Raw genomic sequence first — 20,579 nt, 5'->3', positions numbered from 1 at the left:
TCTGCCACCACTTCTGCTCTTCCTCTCAGCTCTACTCTGGAGATCACTTCCCCAACTTTCACCACAACTACACCCACCAGGAGTAGTGCTCTTGAGACAACCTCCTCAGCTGCTGGTCTGGCCACATCGCTTGTGGAGTCCACCACGGTGTCCACCACCAGAAGGCTGGAAGGCACCACCTCCGTCGTGCAATCCACAGCTGAGCCTGTGTCTACTTCTGCAGTCTCTTCAGCTCGGCCAGAAACACCTCCACTTGTGACAAGCTCCACAATCTTGCCGACCACAGCAGAAAGCTCCAGCTTAAAGACTTCAGCCACCACTCTAGTCCAATCCAGCCTGGCTGAGACATCCACTCGTGAGCAGGTCACCACGGAAGGGACAGAAACATCGGTGACCTCTGTGGCGCGTGCACAAACAACATCTGCAGCTCCTGGGACAAGCCCAAGTTCTGCCACTGCCTCTTCTTTTCCTACCAGCTCTGTTCTGAAGACCACTTCACCAGGTCTCACCACAACTATAAGCCCCAACACGCTGCTGGAGACAAGCTCTACTGCTGCTGCTATTACGTCACCTTTGCCCTCGGAGCCCAGCACTGGGCCCACCTCCTTGACCACAGGATTCTCCACCTCGAGTGCTCAGGCCACATCGTCTCCCGAGTCTACGACTCCAGCCTCTTCCACTAGAGCTGACACATCGCCATTGGAGACAACCTCCACATTGGAACAAACCTCCAACCTAATGACTTCACCCACGACAACAATGCAATCCAGCTCCACGGAGAGTTCCCTGAGTCCCCAGGTCACCGCTGCAGGAACAGAGCCAACAACCGCGAGCAGCACGGTCTTCGCCCAAACGTCGACCTCTGCTTCTGCGTCAAGACCAACTTCTGCCACCACTTCAGCTGTTCCACTGAGCTCTACTCTTGAGACAACTGCCCCGTCTCTCACGACAACTACAACTTCCAGCAGTACTGTTCCTGAGACAACCTCCTCAGCTGCTGGTCTGGCAACATCCACAGTTGTGTCCACCACTGAATCCACCACCAGAAGGCTGGAAGGCACCACCTCCGTCGTGCAATCCACAGCTGAGCCTGAGTCTACGTCTGCAGTGTCTTCAACTCGGCCAGAAACACCTCCACTTGTGACAAGCTCCACAATCTTGCCAACCACAGCAGAAAGCTCCAGCCTAAAGACTTCAGCCACCACTCCAGTCCAATCCAGCCTGGCTGAGACATCCACTCGTGAGCAGGTCACCACGGAAGGGACAGAAACATCGGTGACCTCTGTGGCGCGTGCACAAACAACATCTGCAGCTCCTGGGACAAGCCCAAGTTCTGCCACTGCCTCTTCTTTTCCTACCAGCTCTGTTCTGGAGATCACTTCACCAGGTCTCACTGCAACTACAAGCACCACCACCTGGTTGGAGACAAGCTCTTCTGCTGCTACTCTGTCAAGTTTGACCTCTGAGCCAGAAACATCTCCACTTGTGACCACCTCCACTGTCCTGTCAACCACAGCAGAAAGCTCCAGCGTAAAGACTTCTGCCACCACTGGATTCCAATCCAGCCCTGCTGGAACATCCCCTGTTGCCTATGTACCCATGCCAGTGACAAAGATAAGAGCTGCGACCACCACTGGCTTTGCACAAACGGTGTCCTCTGCTCCTGGGACTGGACCAACTTCTGCCACCACTTCTGCTCTTCCTCTCAGCTCTACTCTGGAGATCACTTCCCCAACTTTCACCACAACTACACCCACCAGGAGTAGTGTTCTTGAGACAACCTCCTCAGCTGCTGGTCTGGCCACATCGCTTGTGGAGTCCACCACGGTGTCCACCACCAGAAGGCTGGAAGGCACCACCTCCGTCGTGCAATCCACAGCTGAGCCTGTGTCTACTTCTGCAGTCTCTTCAGCTCGGCCAGAAACACCTCCACTTGTGACAAGCTCCACAATCTTGCCGACCACAGCAGAAAGCTCCAGCTTAAAGACTTCAGCCACCACTCTAGTCCAATCCAGCCTGGCTGAGACATCCACTCGTGAGCAGGTCACCACGGAAGGGACAGAAACATCGGTGACCTCTGTGGCGCGTGCACAAACAACATCTGCAGCTCCTGGGACAAGCCCAAGTTCTGCCACTGCCTCTTCTTTTCCTACCAGCTCTGTTCTGAAGACCACTTCACCAGGTCTCACCACAACTATAAGCCCCAACACGCTGTTGGAGACAAGCTCTACTGCTGCTGCTATTACGTCACCTTTGCCCTCGGAGCCCAGCACTGGGCCCACCTCCTTGACCACAGGATTCTCCACCTCGAGTGCTCAGGCCACATCGTCTCCCGAGTCTACGACTCCAGCCTCTTCCACTAGAGCTGACACATCGCCATTGGAGACAACCTCCACATTGGAACAAACCTCCAACCTAATGACTTCACCCACGACAACAATGCAATCCAGCTCCACGGAGAGTTCCCTGAGTCCCCAGGTCACCGCTGCAGGAACAGAGCCAACAACCGCGAGCAGCACGGTCTTTGCCCAAACGTCGACCGCTGCTTCTGCGTCAAGACCAACGTCTGCCACCACTTCAGCTGTTCCACTGAGCTCTACTCTTGAGACAACTGCCCCGTCTCTCACGACAACTACAACTTCCAGCAGTACTGTTCCTGAGACAACCTCCTCAGCTGCTGGTCTGGCAACATCCACAGTTGTGTCCACCACTGAATCCACCACCAGAAGGCTGGAAGGCACCACCTCCGTCGTGCAATCCACAGCTGAGCCTGAGTCTACGTCTGCAGTATCTTCAACTCGGCCAGAAACACCTCCACTTGTGACAAGCTCCACAATCTTGCCAACCACAGCAGAAAGCTCCAGCCTAAAGACTTCAGCCACCACTCCAGTCCAATCCAGCCTGGCTGAGACATCCACTCGTGAGCAGGTCACCACGGAAGGGACAGAAACATCGGTGACCTCTGTGGCGCGTGCACAAACAACATCTGCAGCTCCTGGGACAAGCCCAAGTTCTGCCACTGCCTCTTCTTTTCCTACCAGCTCTGTTCTGGAGACCACTTCACCAGGTCTCACTGCAACTACAAGCACCACCACCTGGTTGGAGACAAGCTCTTCTGCTGCTACTCTGTCAAGTTTGACCTCTGAGCCAGAAACATCTCCACTTGTGACCACCTCCACTGTCCTGTCAACCACAGCAGAAAGCTCCAGCGTAAAGACTTCTGCCACCACTGGATTCCAATCCAGCCCTGCTGGAACATCCCCTGTTGCCTATGTACCCATGCCAGTGACAAAGATAAGAGCTGCGACCACCACTGGCTTTGCACAAACGGTGTCCTCTGCTCCTGGGACTGGACCGACTTCTGCCACCACTTCTGCTCTTCCTCTCAGCTCTACTCTGGAGATCACTTCCCCAACTTTCACCACAACTACACCCACCAGGAGTAGTGTTCTTGAGACAACCTCCTCAGCTGCTGGTCTGGCCACATCGCTTGTGGAGTCCACCACGGTGTCCACCACCAGAAGGCTGGAAGGCACCACCTCCGTCGTGCAATCCACAGCTGAGCCTGTGTCTACTTCTGCAGTCTCTTCAGCTCGGCCAGAAACACCTCCACTTGTGACAAGCTCCACAATCTTGCCGACCACAGCAGAAAGCTCCAGCTTAAAGACTTCAGCCACCACTCTAGTCCAATCCAGCCTGGCTGAGACATCCACTCGTGAGCAGGTCACCACGGAAGGGACAGAAACATCGGTGACCTCTGTGGCGCGTGCACAAACAACATCTGCAGCTCCTGGGACAAGCCCAAGTTCTGCCACTGCCTCTTCTTTTCCTACCAGCTCTGTTCTGAAGACCACTTCACCAGGTCTCACCGCAACTATAAGCCCCAACACGCTGTTGGAGACAAGCTCTACTGCTGCTGCTATTACGTCACCTTTGCCCTCGGAGCCCAGCACTGGGCCCACCTCCTTGACCACAGGATTCTCCACCTCGAGTGCTCAGGCCACATCGTCTCCCGAGTCTACGACTCCAGCCTCTTCCACTAGAGCTGACACATCGCCATTGGAGACAACCTCCACATTGGAACAAACCTCCAACCTAATGACTTCACCCACGACAACAATGCAATCCAGCTCCACGGAGAGTTCCCTGAGTCCCCAGGTCACCGCTGCAGGAACAGAGCCAACAACCGCGAGCAGCACGGTCTTCGCCCAAACGTCGACCTCTGCTTCTGCGTCAAGACCAACTTCTGCCACCACTTCAGCTGTTCCACTGAGCTCTACTCTTGAGACAAGTGCCCCGTCTCTCACGACAACTACAACTTCCAGCAGTACTGTTCCTGAGACAACCTCCTCAGCTGCTGGTCTGGCAACATCCACAGTTGTGTCCACCACTGAATCCACCACCAGAAGGCTGGAAGGCACCACCTCCGTCGTGCAATCCACAGCTGAGCCTGAGTCTACGTCTGCAGTGTCTTCAACTCGGCCAGAAACACCTCCACTTGTGACAAGCTCCACAATCTTGCCAACCACAGCAGAAAGCTCCAGCCTAAAGACTTCAGCCACCACTCCAGTCCAATCCATCCTGGCTGAGACATCCACTCGTGAGCAGGTCACCACGGAAGGGACAGAAACATCGGTGACCTCTGTGGCGCGTGCACAAACAACATCTGCAGCTCCTGGGACAAGCCCAAGTTCTGCCACTGCCTCTTCTTTTCCTACCAGCTCTGTTCTGGAGATCACTTCACCAGGTCTCACTGCAACTACAAGCACCACCACCTGGTTGGAGACAAGCTCTTCTGCTGCTACTCTGTCAAGTTTGACCTCTGAGCCAGAAACATCTCCACTTGTGACCACCTCCACTGTCCTGTCAACCACAGCAGAAAGCTCCAGCGTAAAGACTTCTGCCACCACTGGATTCCAATCCAGCCCTGCTGGAACATCCCCTGTTGCCTATGTACCCATGCCAGTGACAAAGATAAGAGCTGCGACCACCACTGGCTTTGCACAAACGGTGTCCTCTGCTCCTGGGACTGGACCAACTTCTGCCACCACTTCTGCTCTTCCTCTCAGCTCTACTCTGGAGATCACTTCCCCAACTTTCACCACAACTACACCCACCAGGAGTAGTGCTCTTGAGACAACCTCCTCAGCTGCTGGTCTGGCCACATCGCTTGTGGAGTCCACCACGGTGTCCACCACCAGAAGGCTGGAAGGCACCACCTCCGTCGTGCAATCCACAGCTGAGCCTGTGTCTACTTCTGCAGTCTCTTCAGCTCGGCCAGAAACACCTCCACTTGTGACAAGCTCCACAATCTTGCCGACCACAGCAGAAAGCTCCAGCTTAAAGACTTCAGCCACCACTCCAGTCCAATCCAGCCTGGCTGAGACATCCACTCGTGAGCAGGTCACCACGGAAGGGACAGAAACATCGGTGACCTCTGTGGCGCGTGCACAAACAACATCTGCAGCTCCTGGGACAAGCCCAAGTTCTGCCACTGCCTCTTCTTTTCCTACCAGCTCTGTTCTGAAGACCACTTCACCAGGTCTCACCACAACTATAAGCCCCAACACGCTGTTGGAGACAAGCTCTACTGCTGCTGCTATTACGTCACCTTTGCCCTCGGAGCCCAGCACTGGGCCCACCTCCTTGACCACAGGATTCTCCACCTCGAGTGCTCAGGCCACATCGTCTCCCGAGTCTACGACTCCAGCCTCTTCCACTAGAGCTGACACATCGCCATTGGAGACAACCTCCACATTGGAACAAACCTCCAACCTAATGACTTCACCCACGACAACAATGCAATCCAGCTCCACGGAGAGTTCCCTGAGTCCCCAGGTCACCGCTGCAGGAACAGAGCCAACAACCGCGAGCAGCACGGTCTTCGCCCAAACGTCGACCTCTGCTTCTGCGTCAAGACCAACTTCTGCCACCACTTCAGCTGTTCCACTGAGCTCTACTCTTGAGACAACTGCCCCGTCTCTCACGACAACTACAACTTCCAGCAGTACTGTTCCTGAGACAACCTCCTCAGCTGCTGGTCTGGCAACATCCACAGTTGTGTCCACCACTGAATCCACCACCAGAAGGCTGGAAGGCACCACCTCCGTCGTGCAATCCACAGCTGAGCCTGAGTCTACGTCTGCAGTGTCTTCAACTCGGCCAGAAACACCTCCACTTGTGACAAGCTCCACAATCTTGCCAACCACAGCAGAAAGCTCCAGCCTAAAGACTTCAGCCACCACTCCAGTCCAATCCAGCCTGGCTGAGACATCCACTCGTGAGCAGGTCACCACGGAAGGGACAGAAACATCGGTGACCTCTGTGGCGCGTGCACAAACAACATCTGCAGCTCCTGGGACAAGCCCAAGTTCTGCCACTGCCTCTTCTTTTCCTACCAGCTCTGTTCTGGAGATCACTTCACCAGGTCTCACTGCAACTACAAGCACCACCACCTGGTTGGAGACAAGCTCTTCTGCTGCTACTCTGTCAAGTTTGACCTCTGAGCCAGAAACATCTCCACTTGTGACCACCTCCACTGTCCTGTCAACCACAGCAGAAAGCTCCAGCGTAAAGACTTCTGCCACCACTGGATTCCAATCCAGCCCTGCTGGAACATCCCCTGTTGCCTATGTACCCATGCCAGTGACAAAGATAAGAGCTGCGACCACCACTGGCTTTGCACAAACGGTGTCCTCTGCTCCTGGGACTGGACCAACTTCTGCCACCACTTCTGCTCTTCCTCTCAGCTCTACTCTGGAGATCACTTCCCCAACTTTCACCACAACTACACCCACCAGGAGTAGTGCTCTTGAGACAACCTCCTCAGCTGCTGGTCTGGCCACATCGCTTGTGGAGTCCACCACGGTGTCCACCACCAGAAGGCTGGAAGGCACCACCTCCGTCGTGCAATCCACAGCTGAGCCTGTGTCTACTTCTGCAGTCTCTTCAGCTCGGCCAGAAACACCTCCACTTGTGACAAGCTCCACAATCTTGCCGACCACAGCAGAAAGCTCCAGCTTAAAGACTTCAGCCACCACTCCAGTCCAATCCAGCCTGGCTGAGACATCCACTCGTGAGCAGGTCACCACGGAAGGGACAGAAACATCGGTGACCTCTGTGGCGCGTGCACAAACAACATCTGCAGCTCCTGGGACAAGCCCAAGTTCTGCCACTGCCTCTTCTTTTCCTACCAGCTCTGTTCTGAAGACCACTTCACCAGGTCTCACCACAACTATAAGCCCCAACACGCTGTTGGAGACAAGCTCTACTGCTGCTGCTATTACGTCACCTTTGCCCTCGGAGCCCAGCACTGGGCCCACCTCCTTGACCACAGGATTCTCCACCTCGAGTGCTCAGGCCACATCGTCTCCCGAGTCTACGACTCCAGCCTCTTCCACTAGAGCTGACACATCGCCATTGGAGACAACCTCCACATTGGAACAAACCTCCAACCTAATGACTTCACCCACGACAACAATGCAATCCAGCTCCACGGAGAGTTCCCTGAGTCCCCAGGTCACCGCTGCAGGAACAGAGCCAACAACCGCGAGCAGCACGGTCTTCGCCCAAACGTCGACCTCTGCTTCTGCGTCAAGACCAACTTCTGCCACCACTTCAGCTGTTCCACTGAGCTCTACTCTTGAGACAACTGCCCCGTCTCTCACGACAACTACAACTTCCAGCAGTACTGTTCCTGAGACAACCTCCTCAGCTGCTGGTCTGGCAACATCCACAGTTGTGTCCACCACTGAATCCACCACCAGAAGGCTGGAAGGCACCACCTCCGTCGTGCAATCCACAGCTGAGCCTGAGTCTACGTCTGCAGTGTCTTCAACTCGGCCAGAAACACCTCCACTTGTGACAAGCTCCACAATCTTGCCAACCACAGCAGAAAGCTCCAGCCTAAAGACTTCAGCCACCACTCCAGTCCAATCCAGCCTGGCTGAGACATCCACTCGTGAGCAGGTCACCACGGAAGGGACAGAAACATCGGTGACCTCTGTGGCGCGTGCACAAACAACATCTGCAGCTCCTGGGACAAGCCCAAGTTCTGCCACTGCCTCTTCTTTTCCTACCAGCTCTGTTCTGGAGATCACTTCACCAGGTCTCACTGCAACTACAAGCACCACCACCTGGTTGGAGACAAGCTCTTCTGCTGCTACTCTGTCAAGTTTGACCTCTGAGCCAGAAACATCTCCACTTGTGACCACCTCCACTGTCCTGTCAACCACAGCAGAAAGCTCCAGCGTAAAGACTTCTGCCACCACTGGATTCCAATCCAGCCCTGCTGGAACATCCCCTGTTGCCTATGTACCCATGCCAGTGACAAAGATAAGAGCTGCGACCACCACTGGCTTTGCACAAACGGTGTCCTCTGCTCCTGGGACTGGACCAACTTCTGCCACCACTTCTGCTCTTCCTCTCAGCTCTACTCTGGAGATCACTTCCCCAACTTTCACCACAACTACACCCACCAGGAGTAGTGCTCTTGAGACAACCTCCTCAGCTGCTGGTCTGGCCACATCGCTTGTGGAGTCCACCACGGTGTCCACCACCAGAAGGCTGGAAGGCACCACCTCCGTCGTGCAATCCACAGCTGAGCCTGTGTCTACTTCTGCAGTCTCTTCAGCTCGGCCAGAAACACCTCCACTTGTGACAAGCTCCACAATCTTGCCGACCACAGCAGAAAGCTCCAGCTTAAAGACTTCAGCCACCACTCTAGTCCAATCCAGCCTGGCTGAGACATCCACTCGTGAGCAGGTCACCACGGAAGGGACAGAAACATCGGTGACCTCTGTGGCGCGTGCACAAACAACATCTGCAGCTCCTGGGACAAGCCCAAGTTCTGCCACTGCCTCTTCTTTTCCTACCAGCTCTGTTCTGAAGACCACTTCACCAGGTCTCACCACAACTATAAGCCCCAACACGCTGCTGGAGACAAGCTCTACTGCTGCTGCTATTACGTCACCTTTGCCCTCGGAGCCCAGCACTGGGCCCACCTCCTTGACCACAGGATTCTCCACCTCGAGTGCTCAGGCCACATCGTCTCCCGAGTCTACGACTCCAGCCTCTTCCACTAGAGCTGACACATCGCCATTGGAGACAACCTCCACATTGGAACAAACCTCCAACCTAATGACTTCACCCACGACAACAATGCAATCCAGCTCCACGGAGAGTTCCCTGAGTCCCCAGGTCACCGCTGCAGGAACAGAGCCAACAACCGCGAGCAGCACGGTCTTCGCCCAAACGTCGACCTCTGCTTCTGCGTCAAGACCAACTTCTGCCACCACTTCAGCTGTTCCACTGAGCTCTACTCTTGAGACAACTGCCCCGTCTCTCACGACAACTACAACTTCCAGCAGTACTGTTCCTGAGACAACCTCCTCAGCTGCTGGTCTGGCAACATCCACAGTTGTGTCCACCACTGAATCCACCACCAGAAGGCTGGAAGGCACCACCTCCGTCGTGCAATCCACAGCTGAGCCTGAGTCTACGTCTGCAGTGTCTTCAACTCGGCCAGAAACACCTCCACTTGTGACAAGCTCCACAATCTTGCCAACCACAGCAGAAAGCTCCAGCCTAAAGACTTCAGCCACCACTCCAGTCCAATCCAGCCTGGCTGAGACATCCACTCGTGAGCAGGTCACCACGGAAGGGACAGAAACATCGGTGACCTCTGTGGCGCGTGCACAAACAACATCTGCAGCTCCTGGGACAAGCCCAAGTTCTGCCACTGCCTCTTCTTTTCCTACCAGCTCTGTTCTGGAGATCACTTCACCAGGTCTCACTGCAACTACAAGCACCACCACCTGGTTGGAGACAAGCTCTTCTGCTGCTACTCTGTCAAGTTTGACCTCTGAGCCAGAAACATCTCCACTTGTGACCACCTCCACTGTCCTGTCAACCACAGCAGAAAGCTCCAGCGTAAAGACTTCTGCCACCACTGGATTCCAATCCAGCCCTGCTGGAACATCCCCTGTTGCCTATGTACCCATGCCAGTGACAAAGATAAGAGCTGCGACCACCACTGGCTTTGCACAAACGGTGTCCTCTGCTCCTGGGACTGGACCAACTTCTGCCACCACTTCTGCTCTTCCTCTCAGCTCTACTCTGGAGATCACTTCCCCAACTTTCACCACAACTACACCCACCAGGAGTAGTGTTCTTGAGACAACCTCCTCAGCTGCTGGTCTGGCCACATCGCTTGTGGAGTCCACCACGGTGTCCACCACCAGAAGGCTGGAAGGCACCACCTCCGTCGTGCAATCCACAGCTGAGCCTGTGTCTACTTCTGCAGTCTCTTCAGCTCGGCCAGAAACACCTCCACTTGTGACAAGCTCCACAATCTTGCCGACCACAGCAGAAAGCTCCAGCTTAAAGACTTCAGCCACCACTCTAGTCCAATCCAGCCTGGCTGAGACATCCACTCGTGAGCAGGTCACCACGGAAGGGACAGAAACATCGGTGACCTCTGTGGCGCGTGCACAAACAACATCTGCAGCTCCTGGGACAAGCCCAAGTTCTGCCACTGCCTCTTCTTTTCCTACCAGCTCTGTTCTGAAGACCACTTCACCAGGTCTCACCACAACTATAAGCCCCAACACGCTGTTGGAGACAAGCTCTACTGCTGCTGCTATTACGTCACCTTTGCCCTCGGAGCCCAGCACTGGGCCCACCTCCTTGACCACAGGATTCTCCACCTCGAGTGCTCAGGCCACATCGTCTCCCGAGTCTACGACTCCAGCCTCTTCCACTAGAGCTGACACATCGCCATTGGAGACAACCTCCACATTGGAACAAACCTCCAACCTAATGACTTCACCCACGACAACAATGCAATCCAGCTCCACGGAGAGTTCCCTGAGTCCCCAGGTCACCGCTGCAGGAACAGAGCCAACAACCGCGAGCAGCACGGTCTTTGCCCAAACGTCGACCGCTGCTTCTGCGTCAAGACCAACGTCTGCCACCACTTCAGCTGTTCCACTGAGCTCTACTCTTGAGACAACTGCCCCGTCTCTCACGACAACTACAACTTCCAGCAGTACTGTTCCTGAGACAACCTCCTCAGCTGCTGGTCTGGCAACATCCACAGTTGTGTCCACCACTGAATCCACCACCAGAAGGCTGGAAGGCACCACCTCCGTCGTGCAATCCACAGCTGAGCCTGAGTCTACGTCTGCAGTATCTTCAACTCGGCCAGAAACACCTCCACTTGTGACAAGCTCCACAATCTTGCCAACCACAGCAGAAAGCTCCAGCCTAAAGACTTCAGCCACCACTCCAGTCCAATCCAGCCTGGCTGAGACATCCACTCGTGAGCAGGTCACCACGGAAGGGACAGAAACATCGGTGACCTCTGTGGCGCGTGCACAAACAACATCTGCAGCTCCTGGGACAAGCCCAAGTTCTGCCACTGCCTCTTCTTTTCCTACCAGCTCTGTTCTGGAGACCACTTCACCAGGTCTCACTGCAACTACAAGCACCACCACCTGGTTGGAGACAAGCTCTTCTGCTGCTACTCTGTCAAGTTTGACCTCTGAGCCAGAAACATCTCCACTTGTGACCACCTCCACTGTCCTGTCAACCACAGCAGAAAGCTCCAGCGTAAAGACTTCTGCCACCACTGGATTCCAATCCAGCCCTGCTGGAACATCCCCTGTTGCCTATGTACCCATGCCAGTGACAAAGATAAGAGCTGCGACCACCACTGGCTTTGCACAAACGGTGTCCTCTGCTCCTGGGACTGGACCGACTTCTGCCACCACTTCTGCTCTTCCTCTCAGCTCTACTCTGGAGATCACTTCCCCAACTTTCACCACAACTACACCCACCAGGAGTAGTGTTCTTGAGACAACCTCCTCAGCTGCTGGTCTGGCCACATCGCTTGTGGAGTCCACCACGGTGTCCACCACCAGAAGGCTGGAAGGCACCACCTCCGTCGTGCAATCCACAGCTGAGCCTGTGTCTACTTCTGCAGTCTCTTCAGCTCGGCCAGAAACACCTCCACTTGTGACAAGCTCCACAATCTTGCCGACCACAGCAGAAAGCTCCAGCTTAAAGACTTCAGCCACCACTCTAGTCCAATCCAGCCTGGCTGAGACATCCACTCGTGAGCAGGTCACCACGGAAGGGACAGAAACATCGGTGACCTCTGTGGCGCGTGCACAAACAACATCTGCAGCTCCTGGGACAAGCCCAAGTTCTGCCACTGCCTCTTCTTTTCCTACCAGCTCTGTTCTGAAGACCACTTCACCAGGTCTCACCGCAACTATAAGCCCCAACACGCTGTTGGAGACAAGCTCTACTGCTGCTGCTATTACGTCACCTTTGCCCTCGGAGCCCAGCACTGGGCCCACCTCCTTGACCACAGGATTCTCCACCTCGAGTGCTCAGGCCACATCGTCTCCCGAGTCTACGACTCCAGCCTCTTCCACTAGAGCTGACACATCGCCATTGGAGACAACCTCCACATTGGAACAAACCTCCAACCTAATGACTTCACCCACGACAACAATGCAATCCAGCTCCACGGAGAGTTCCCTGAGTCCCCAGGTCACCGCTGCAGGAACAGAGCCAACAACCGCGAGCAGCACGGTCTTCGCCCAAACGTCGACCTCTGCTTCTGCGTCAAGACCAACTTCTGCCACCACTTCAGCTGTTCCACTGAGCTCTACTCTTGAGACAAGTGCCCCGTCTCTCACGACAACTACAACTTCCAGCAGTACTGTTCCTGAGACAACCTCCTCAGCTGCTGGTCTGGCAACATCCACAGTTGTGTCCACCACTGAATCCACCACCAGAAGGCTGGAAGGCACCACCTCCGTCGTGCAATCCACAGCTGAGCCTGAGTCTACGTCTGCAGTGTCTTCAACTCGGCCAGAAACACCTCCACTTGTGACAAGCTCCACAATCTTGCCAACCACAGCAGAAAGCTCCAGCCTAAAGACTTCAGCCACCACTCCAGTCCAATCCATCCTGGCTGAGACATCCACTCGTGAGCAGGTCACCACGGAAGGGACAGAAACATCGGTGACCTCTGTGGCGCGTGCACAAACAACATCTGCAGCTCCTGGGACAAGCCCAAGTTCTGCCACTGCCTCTTCTTTTCCTACCAGCTCTGTTCTGGAGATCACTTCACCAGGTCTCACTGCAACTACAAGCACCACCACCTGGTTGGAGACAAGCTCTTCTGCTGCTACTCTGTCAAGTTTGACCTCTGAGCCAGAAACATCTCCACTTGTGACCACCTCCACTGTCCTGTCAACCACAGCAGAAAGCTCCAGCGTAAAGACTTCTGCCACCACTGGATTCCAATCCAGCCCTGCTGGAACATCCCCTGTTGCCTATGTACCCATGCCAGTGACAAAGATAAGAGCTGCGACCACCACTGGCTTTGCACAAACGGTGTCCTCTGCTCCTGGGACTGGACCAACTTCTGCCACCACTTCTGCTCTTCCTCTCAGCTCTACTCTGGAGATCACTTCCCCAACTTTCACCACAACTACACCCACCAGGAGTAGTGCTCTTGAGACAACCTCCTCAGCTGCTGGTCTGGCCACATCGCTTGGGGAGTCCACCACGGTGTCCACCACCAGAAGGCTGGAAGGCACCACCTCCGTCGTGCAATCCACAACTGAGCCTGTGTCTACTTCTGCAGTCTCTTCAGCTCGGCCAGAAACACCTCCACTTGTGACAAGCTCCACAATCTTGCCGACCACAGCAGAAAGCTCCAGCTTAAAGACTTCAGCCACCACTCTAGTCCAATCCAGCCTGGCTGAGACATCCACTCGTGAGCAGGTCACCACGGAAGGGACAGAACCATCGGTGACCTCTGTGGCGCGTGCACAAACAACATCTGCAGCTCCTGGGACAAGCCCAAGTTCTGCCACTGCCTCTTCTTTTCCTACCAGCTCTGTTCTGAAGACCACTTCACCAGGTCTCACCACAACTATAAGCCCCAACACGCTGTTGGAGACAAGCTCTACTGCTGCTGCTATTACGTCACCTTTGCCCTCGGAGCCCAGCACTGGGCCCACCTCCTTGACCACAGGATTCTCCACCTCGAGTGCTCAGGCCACATCGTCTCCCGAGTCTACGACTCCAGCCTCTTCCACTAGAGCTGACACATCGCCATTGGAGACAACCTCCACATTGGAACAAACCTCCAACCTAATGACTTCACCCACGACAACAATGCAATCCAGCTCCACGGAGAGTTCCCTGAGTCCCCAGGTCACCGCTGCAGGAACAGAGCCAACAACCGCGAGCAGCACGGTCTTCGCCCAAACGTCGACCGCTGCTTCTGCGTCAAGACCAACGTCTGCCACCACTTCAGCTGTTCCACTGAGCTCTACTCTTGAGACAACTGCCCCGTCTCTCACGACAACTACAACTTCCAGCAGTACTGTTCCTGAGACAACCTCCTCAGCTGCTGGTCTGGCAACATCCACAGTTGTGTCCACCACTGAATCCACCACCAGAAGGCTGGAAGGCACCACCTCCGTCGTGCAATCCACAGCTGAGCCTGAGTCTACGTCTGCAGTGTCTTCAACTCGGCCAGAAACACCTCCACTTGTGACAAGCTCCACAATCTTGCCAACCACAGCAGAAAGCTCCAGCCTAAAGACTTCAGCCACCACTCCAGTCCAATCCAGCCTGGCTGAGACATCCACTCGTGAGCAGGTCACCACGGAAGGGACAGAAACATCGGTGACCTCTGTGGCGCGTGCACAAACAACATCTGCAGCTCCTGGGACAAGCCCAAGTTCTGCCACTGCCTCTTCTTTTCCTACCAGCTCTGTTCTGGAGACCAGTTCACCAGGTCTCACTGCAACTACAAGCACCACCACCCGGTTGGAGACAAGCTCTTCTGCTGCTACTCTGTCAAGTTTGACCTCTGAGCCAGAAACATCTCCACTTGTGACCACCTCCACTGTCCTGTCAACCACAGCAGAAAGCTCCAGCGTAAAGACTTCTGCCACCACTGGATTCCAATCCAGCCCTGCTGGAACATCCCCTGTTGCCTATGTACCCATGCCAGTGACAAAGATAAGAGCTGCGACCACCACTGGCTTTGCACAAACGGTGTCCTCTGCTCCTGGGACTGGACCAACTTCTGCCACCACTTCTGCTCTTCCTCTCAGCTCTACTCTGGAGATCACTTCCCCAACTTTCACCACAACTACACCCACCAGGAGTAGTGCTCTTGAGACAACCTCCTCAGCTGCTGGTCTGGCCACATCGCTTGTGGAGTCCACCACGGTGTCCACCACCAGAAGGCTGGAAGGCACCACCTCCGTCGTGCAATCCACAGCTGAGCCTGTGTCTACGGCTTCAGTCTCTTCAGCTCGACCAGAAACACCTCCACTTGTGACAAGCTCCACAATCTTGCCGACCACAGCAGAAAGCTCCAGCTTAAAGACTTCAGCCACCACTCCAGTCCAATCCAGCCTGGCTGAGACATCCACTCGTGAGCAGGTCACCACGGAAGGGACAGAAACATCGGTGACCTCTGTGGCGCGTGCACAAACATCATCTGCAGCTCCTGGGACAAGCCCAAGTTCTGCCACTGCCTCTTCTTTTCCTACCAGCTCTGTTCTGAAGACCACTTCACCAGGTCTCACCACAACTATAAGCCCCAACACGCTGTTGGAGACAAGCTCTACTGCTGCTGCTATTACGTCACCTTTGCCCTCGGAGCCCAGCACTGGGCCCACCTCCTTGACCACAGGATTCTCCACCTCGAGTGCTCAGGCCACATCGTCTCCCGAGTCTACGACTCCAGCCTCTTCCACTAGAGCTGACACATCGCCATTGGAGACAACCTCCACATTGGAACAAACCTCCAACCTAATGACTTCACCCACGACAACAATGCAATCCAGCTCCACGGAGAGTTCCCTGAGTCCCCAGGTCACCGCTGCAGGAACAGAGCCAACAACCGCGAACAGCACGGTCTTCGCCCAAACGTCGACCGCTGCTTCTGCGTCAAGACCAACTTCTGCCACCACTTCAGCTGTTCCACTGAGCTCTACTCTTGAGACAAGTGCCCCGTCTCTCACGACAACTACAACTTCCAGCAGTACTGTTCCTGAGACAACCTCCTCAGCTGCTGGTCTGGCAACATCCACAGTTGTGTCCACCACTGAATCCACCACCAGAAGGCTGGAAGGCACCACCTCCGTCGTGCAATCCACAGCTGAGCCTGAGTCTACGTCTGCAGTGTCTTCAACTCGGCCAGAAACACCTCCACTTGTGACAAGCTCCACAATCTTGCCAACCACAGCAGAAAGCTCCAGCCTAAAGACTTCAGCCACCACTCCAGTCCAATCCAGCCTGGCTGAGACATCCACTCGTGAGCAGGTCACCACGGAAGGGACAGAAACATCGGTGACCTCTGTGGCACGTGCACAAACAACATCTGCAGCTCCTGGGACAAGCCCAAGTTCTGCCACTGCCTCTTCTTTTCCTACCAGCTCTGTTCTGGAGACCAGTTCACCAGGTCTCACTGCAACTACAAGCACCACCACCCGGTTGGAGACAAGCTCTTCTGCTGCTACTCTGTCAAGTTTGACCTCTGAGCCAGAAACATCTCCACTTGTGACCACCTCCACTGTCCTGTCAACCACAGCAGAAAGCTCCAGCGTAAAGACTTCTGCCACCACTGGATTCCAATCCAGCCCTGCTGGAACATCCCCTGTTGCCTATGTACCCATGCCAGTGACAAAGATAAGAGCTGCGACCACCACTGGCTTTGCACAAACGGTGTCCTCTGCTCCTGGGACTGGACCGACTTCTGCCACCACTTCTGCTCTTCCTCTCAGCTCTACTCTGGAGATCACTTCCCCAACTTTCACCACAACTACACCCACCAGGAGTAGTGTTCTTGAGACAACCTCCTCAGCTGCTGGTCTGGCCACATCGCTTGGGGAGTCCACCACGGTGTCCACCACCAGAAGGCTGGAAGGCACCACCTCCGTCATGCAATCCACAGCTGAGCCTGTGTCTACTTCTGCAGTCTCTTCAGCTCGGCCAGAAACATCTCCACTTGTGACAAGCTCCACAATCTTGCCGACCACAGCAGAAAGCTCCAGCTTAAAGACTTCAGCCACCACTCCAGTCCAGTCCAGCCTGGCTGAGACATCCACTCGTGAGCAGGTCACCACGGAAGGGACAGAAACATCGGTGACCTCTGTGGCGCGTGCACAAACATCATCTGCAGCTCCTGGGACAAGCCCAAGTTCTGCCACTGCCTCTTCTTTTCCTACCAGCTCTGTTCTGAAGACCACTTCACCAGGTCTCACCACAACTATAAGCCCCAACACGCTGTTGGAGACAAGCTCTACTGCTGCTGCTATTACGTCACCTTTGACCTCGGAGCCCAGCACTGGGCCCACCTCCTTGACCACAGGATTCTCCACCTCGAGTGCTCAGGCCACATCGTCTCTCGAGTCTACGACTCCAGCCTCTTCCACTAGAGCTGACACATCGCCATTGGAGACAACCTCCACATTGGAACAAACCTCCAACCTAATGACTTCACCCACGACAACAATGCAATCCAGCTCCACGGAGAGTTCCCTGAGTCCCCAGGTCACCGCTGCAGGAACAGAGCCAACAACCGCGAGCAGCACGGTCTTCGCCCAAACGTCGACCTCTGCTTCTGCGTCAAGACCAACTTCTGCCACCACTTCAGCTGTTCCACTGAGCTCTACTCTTGAGACAAGTGCCCCGTCTCTCACGACAACTACAACTTCCAGCAGTACTGTTCCTGAGACAACCTCCTCAGCTGCTGGTCTGGCAACATCCACAGTTGTGTCCACCACTGAATCCACCACCAGAAGGCTGGAAGGCACCACCTCCGTCGTGCAATCCACAGCTGAGCCTGCGTCTACAGCTTCAGTCTCTTCAGCTCGGCCAGAAACACCTCCACTTGTGACAAGCTCCAATTTCTTTCCTTCCAGAGCAGAAATTTGGAGTACATCTCCTGCAGAGACGACTTCTCATCTCGTTTCTTCTACATTTGTTCCACTTACTACGCAGACCCCTCAAACATCTTCGCTTGGTCTTAGCAGCACATTGCATTTGGAGACAACAACAATACCACATAGTAAGTCTTGATGTCAAATCCATTAAGTTGTATTACTGTTATGAAAATTGGATAATTTTATTTCACTTTTTCTCTGAAATATTTTATTAATATATACCTTTGGTGTTGTATGGTTTTTTTTGTTTTTAGTAAGGGTCCATTATGAGTAAAGAGGGCTTGTCTAAATACTTTTTTTATTTTTGGTAATTTTTTCATGAATAATTTCTACACTATATGCCATATGAGATTTATTTTTTAATTTTTTTGAATTAGCTAACCATTCAGGTTTTCTAAAATGCAGCATAGTATTTGTATACTGCACTTACAAACTCAATTAAAAGGCATAAAATCCCCAGGGGGATGGTTTTTCTCCATTGGAAATTCAGTTATTAATATTGGATTATTAAGCATTTCACTGATAAAATATATTGGTATAATTTTGGGATTATTGTATAACAGATATATAATTACCTATGTATCTATATATTAATATCATGAATATCAAATATCTCTTAATAAGAAAGTGAAAGAAATTTTAACCTCTGTATTCTAAAAGGAAAAAGTCTGTGAACTCTGTGATTGTCCATCCAGAGCCCTGACATTGAGCCTCTTGCCCCTTGTCGTTCATCATCTGTGCTTCTTCCAGCTCCCACCCATCCACCAACAACAACTGCCGCCCTCGAGCGCTTCACCATCAACTTCACCATCACCAACCTCCCCTACACTTCTGACCTGGAGAATCCTGACTCGGCTAGGTTCAATGCTACGCGAAGGGTTATGAACACTCTGGTAGGTGAAATATCCCTTCAGAGCTATGGCCTTTCTCCTGCCCTCATCAGCATGGAGAGAGTACAGGGAGCCGGCCATGGCATAATTGTAAAACATCTCGTCTTGGCAGCTTGACCACCTGCTGAAGCAAAGCAGCATTGGCCCCGTGTTCCAAGGCTGTGAAACAACAGATTTCAGGTATAGGTTATTGTCCCTATGCAAGCCCCTCACCAATGAGGAGGGGAAATATCATGGACAAGCTCTGAGGGACCTTCCATGAAGGAGGAGGATTTCTGAGGGAGGCCCCTGTGTTTTGCAGGCCGGGCAGTCACAGGGACGAGACCCGGGTGGACGCCGTGTGCACCTACAGCAAGGAGGCCTCGGCTGCGCCTTTGGACAGGGTGGGGCTGTACCACCAAGTGAGCAACAAGACCAGAGGCATCACCCAGCTGGGCCCCTACAGCCTGGACAAGGACAGCCTCTACGTCAACGGTGACCGGCGCTCCTCCCTCGGCCTCCTGTGCTCTCCCATGGCAGCCCTGCCCCAGTGCTGTCCCTTGCCGAGCTCCAGCTCCTGACCCTCTGTCTCTCTCTTTTCCCAGGATACAACGAGCCACCCGTGCTGACCAGTGAGTACCTTGCAGGCCTGGGATGGGATCACAAGTGTGCAAGTTCCTCAATGTGTTCTTCTGTAGGGCAGATGAATCTTGGGCCAGGAGCATGAAATCCTGGGGACATGGGGATCTTCCTGCCTTCCCCTTGGAGAGCCGGGATGGCAGGAAACCTCTGCACTTGTCCAGCCAGGGCTGTAACAAGCAAGACTTTGCCCCTTGTCATTCCCCATCTGTGCTTCTTCCAGCTCCCACCCAGCCACCAACAACAACAGCTGCTGCCCTTGAGCGTTTCACTGTCAACTTCACCATCACCAACCTCCCCTACACTTCTGACCTGGAGAATCCTGACTCAGCCAAGTTCAGAGCTACTCGGAGGGTTATGAACACCCTGGTAAGTCCACCATCAGTGGGATATACTCATGTCCTCACTGCACTGATCAAGTTCAATGGAGTGCAGACAGCTCTTCATGGCTTAACTGGGAAACCTCTTCCCTTGGCAGCTTGACCACATGCTGAAGGAAAGCAGCATTGGCCCTGCTTTCCATGGATGTGAAACAACAGGCTTCAGGTATGTGTTGCACCCCAGTGTTTCTTGCCAAGGCCCTCCCTCATAAATGGATTGCTCATGCTCATATTCCCCTCTTTCCCAAGGCAGAACATTCTCACTAATGCTGTCCAAAGACCTTGTCACTGGCTTCCATCCTTTTTAGACATTGCCCTCAAAGCCTATAATGTCATCTCAAGGTGCTTATGGTGTCACCTGGAGAAGACTTCTGGTCTTGCCTTGATTACGTGTTGCTGAAAAGGCCCAGGGGCATTAGTGAAGGTGGAGAGCAGGAACACAAAAACAAAGAGCCATATTTTGGGAAGGCTGAGCTTGCATTCCAACCCAGAAATGGCAATGTCAGGTCCAACAACCATCCCTGAAGGAAGAATGCGCAGAGGAGGGTGCTGAGGGAGGCCCCTGTGTTTTGCAGGCCGGGCAGTCACAGGGACGAGACCCGGGTGGACGCCGTGTGCACCTACAGCAAGGAGGCCTCGGCTGCGCCTTTGGACAGGGTGGGGCTGTACCACCAAGTGAGCAACAAGACCAGAGGCATCAC

This window comes from Passer domesticus, chromosome 21, assembly GCF_036417665.1.
Source record: "Passer domesticus isolate bPasDom1 chromosome 21, bPasDom1.hap1, whole genome shotgun sequence".
NCBI classification, from domain to species: domain Eukaryota; kingdom Metazoa; phylum Chordata; class Aves; order Passeriformes; family Passeridae; genus Passer; species Passer domesticus.
The sequence above is the reverse complement of the archived record's forward strand: the minus strand, read 5'-3'. Positions refer to the sequence as shown.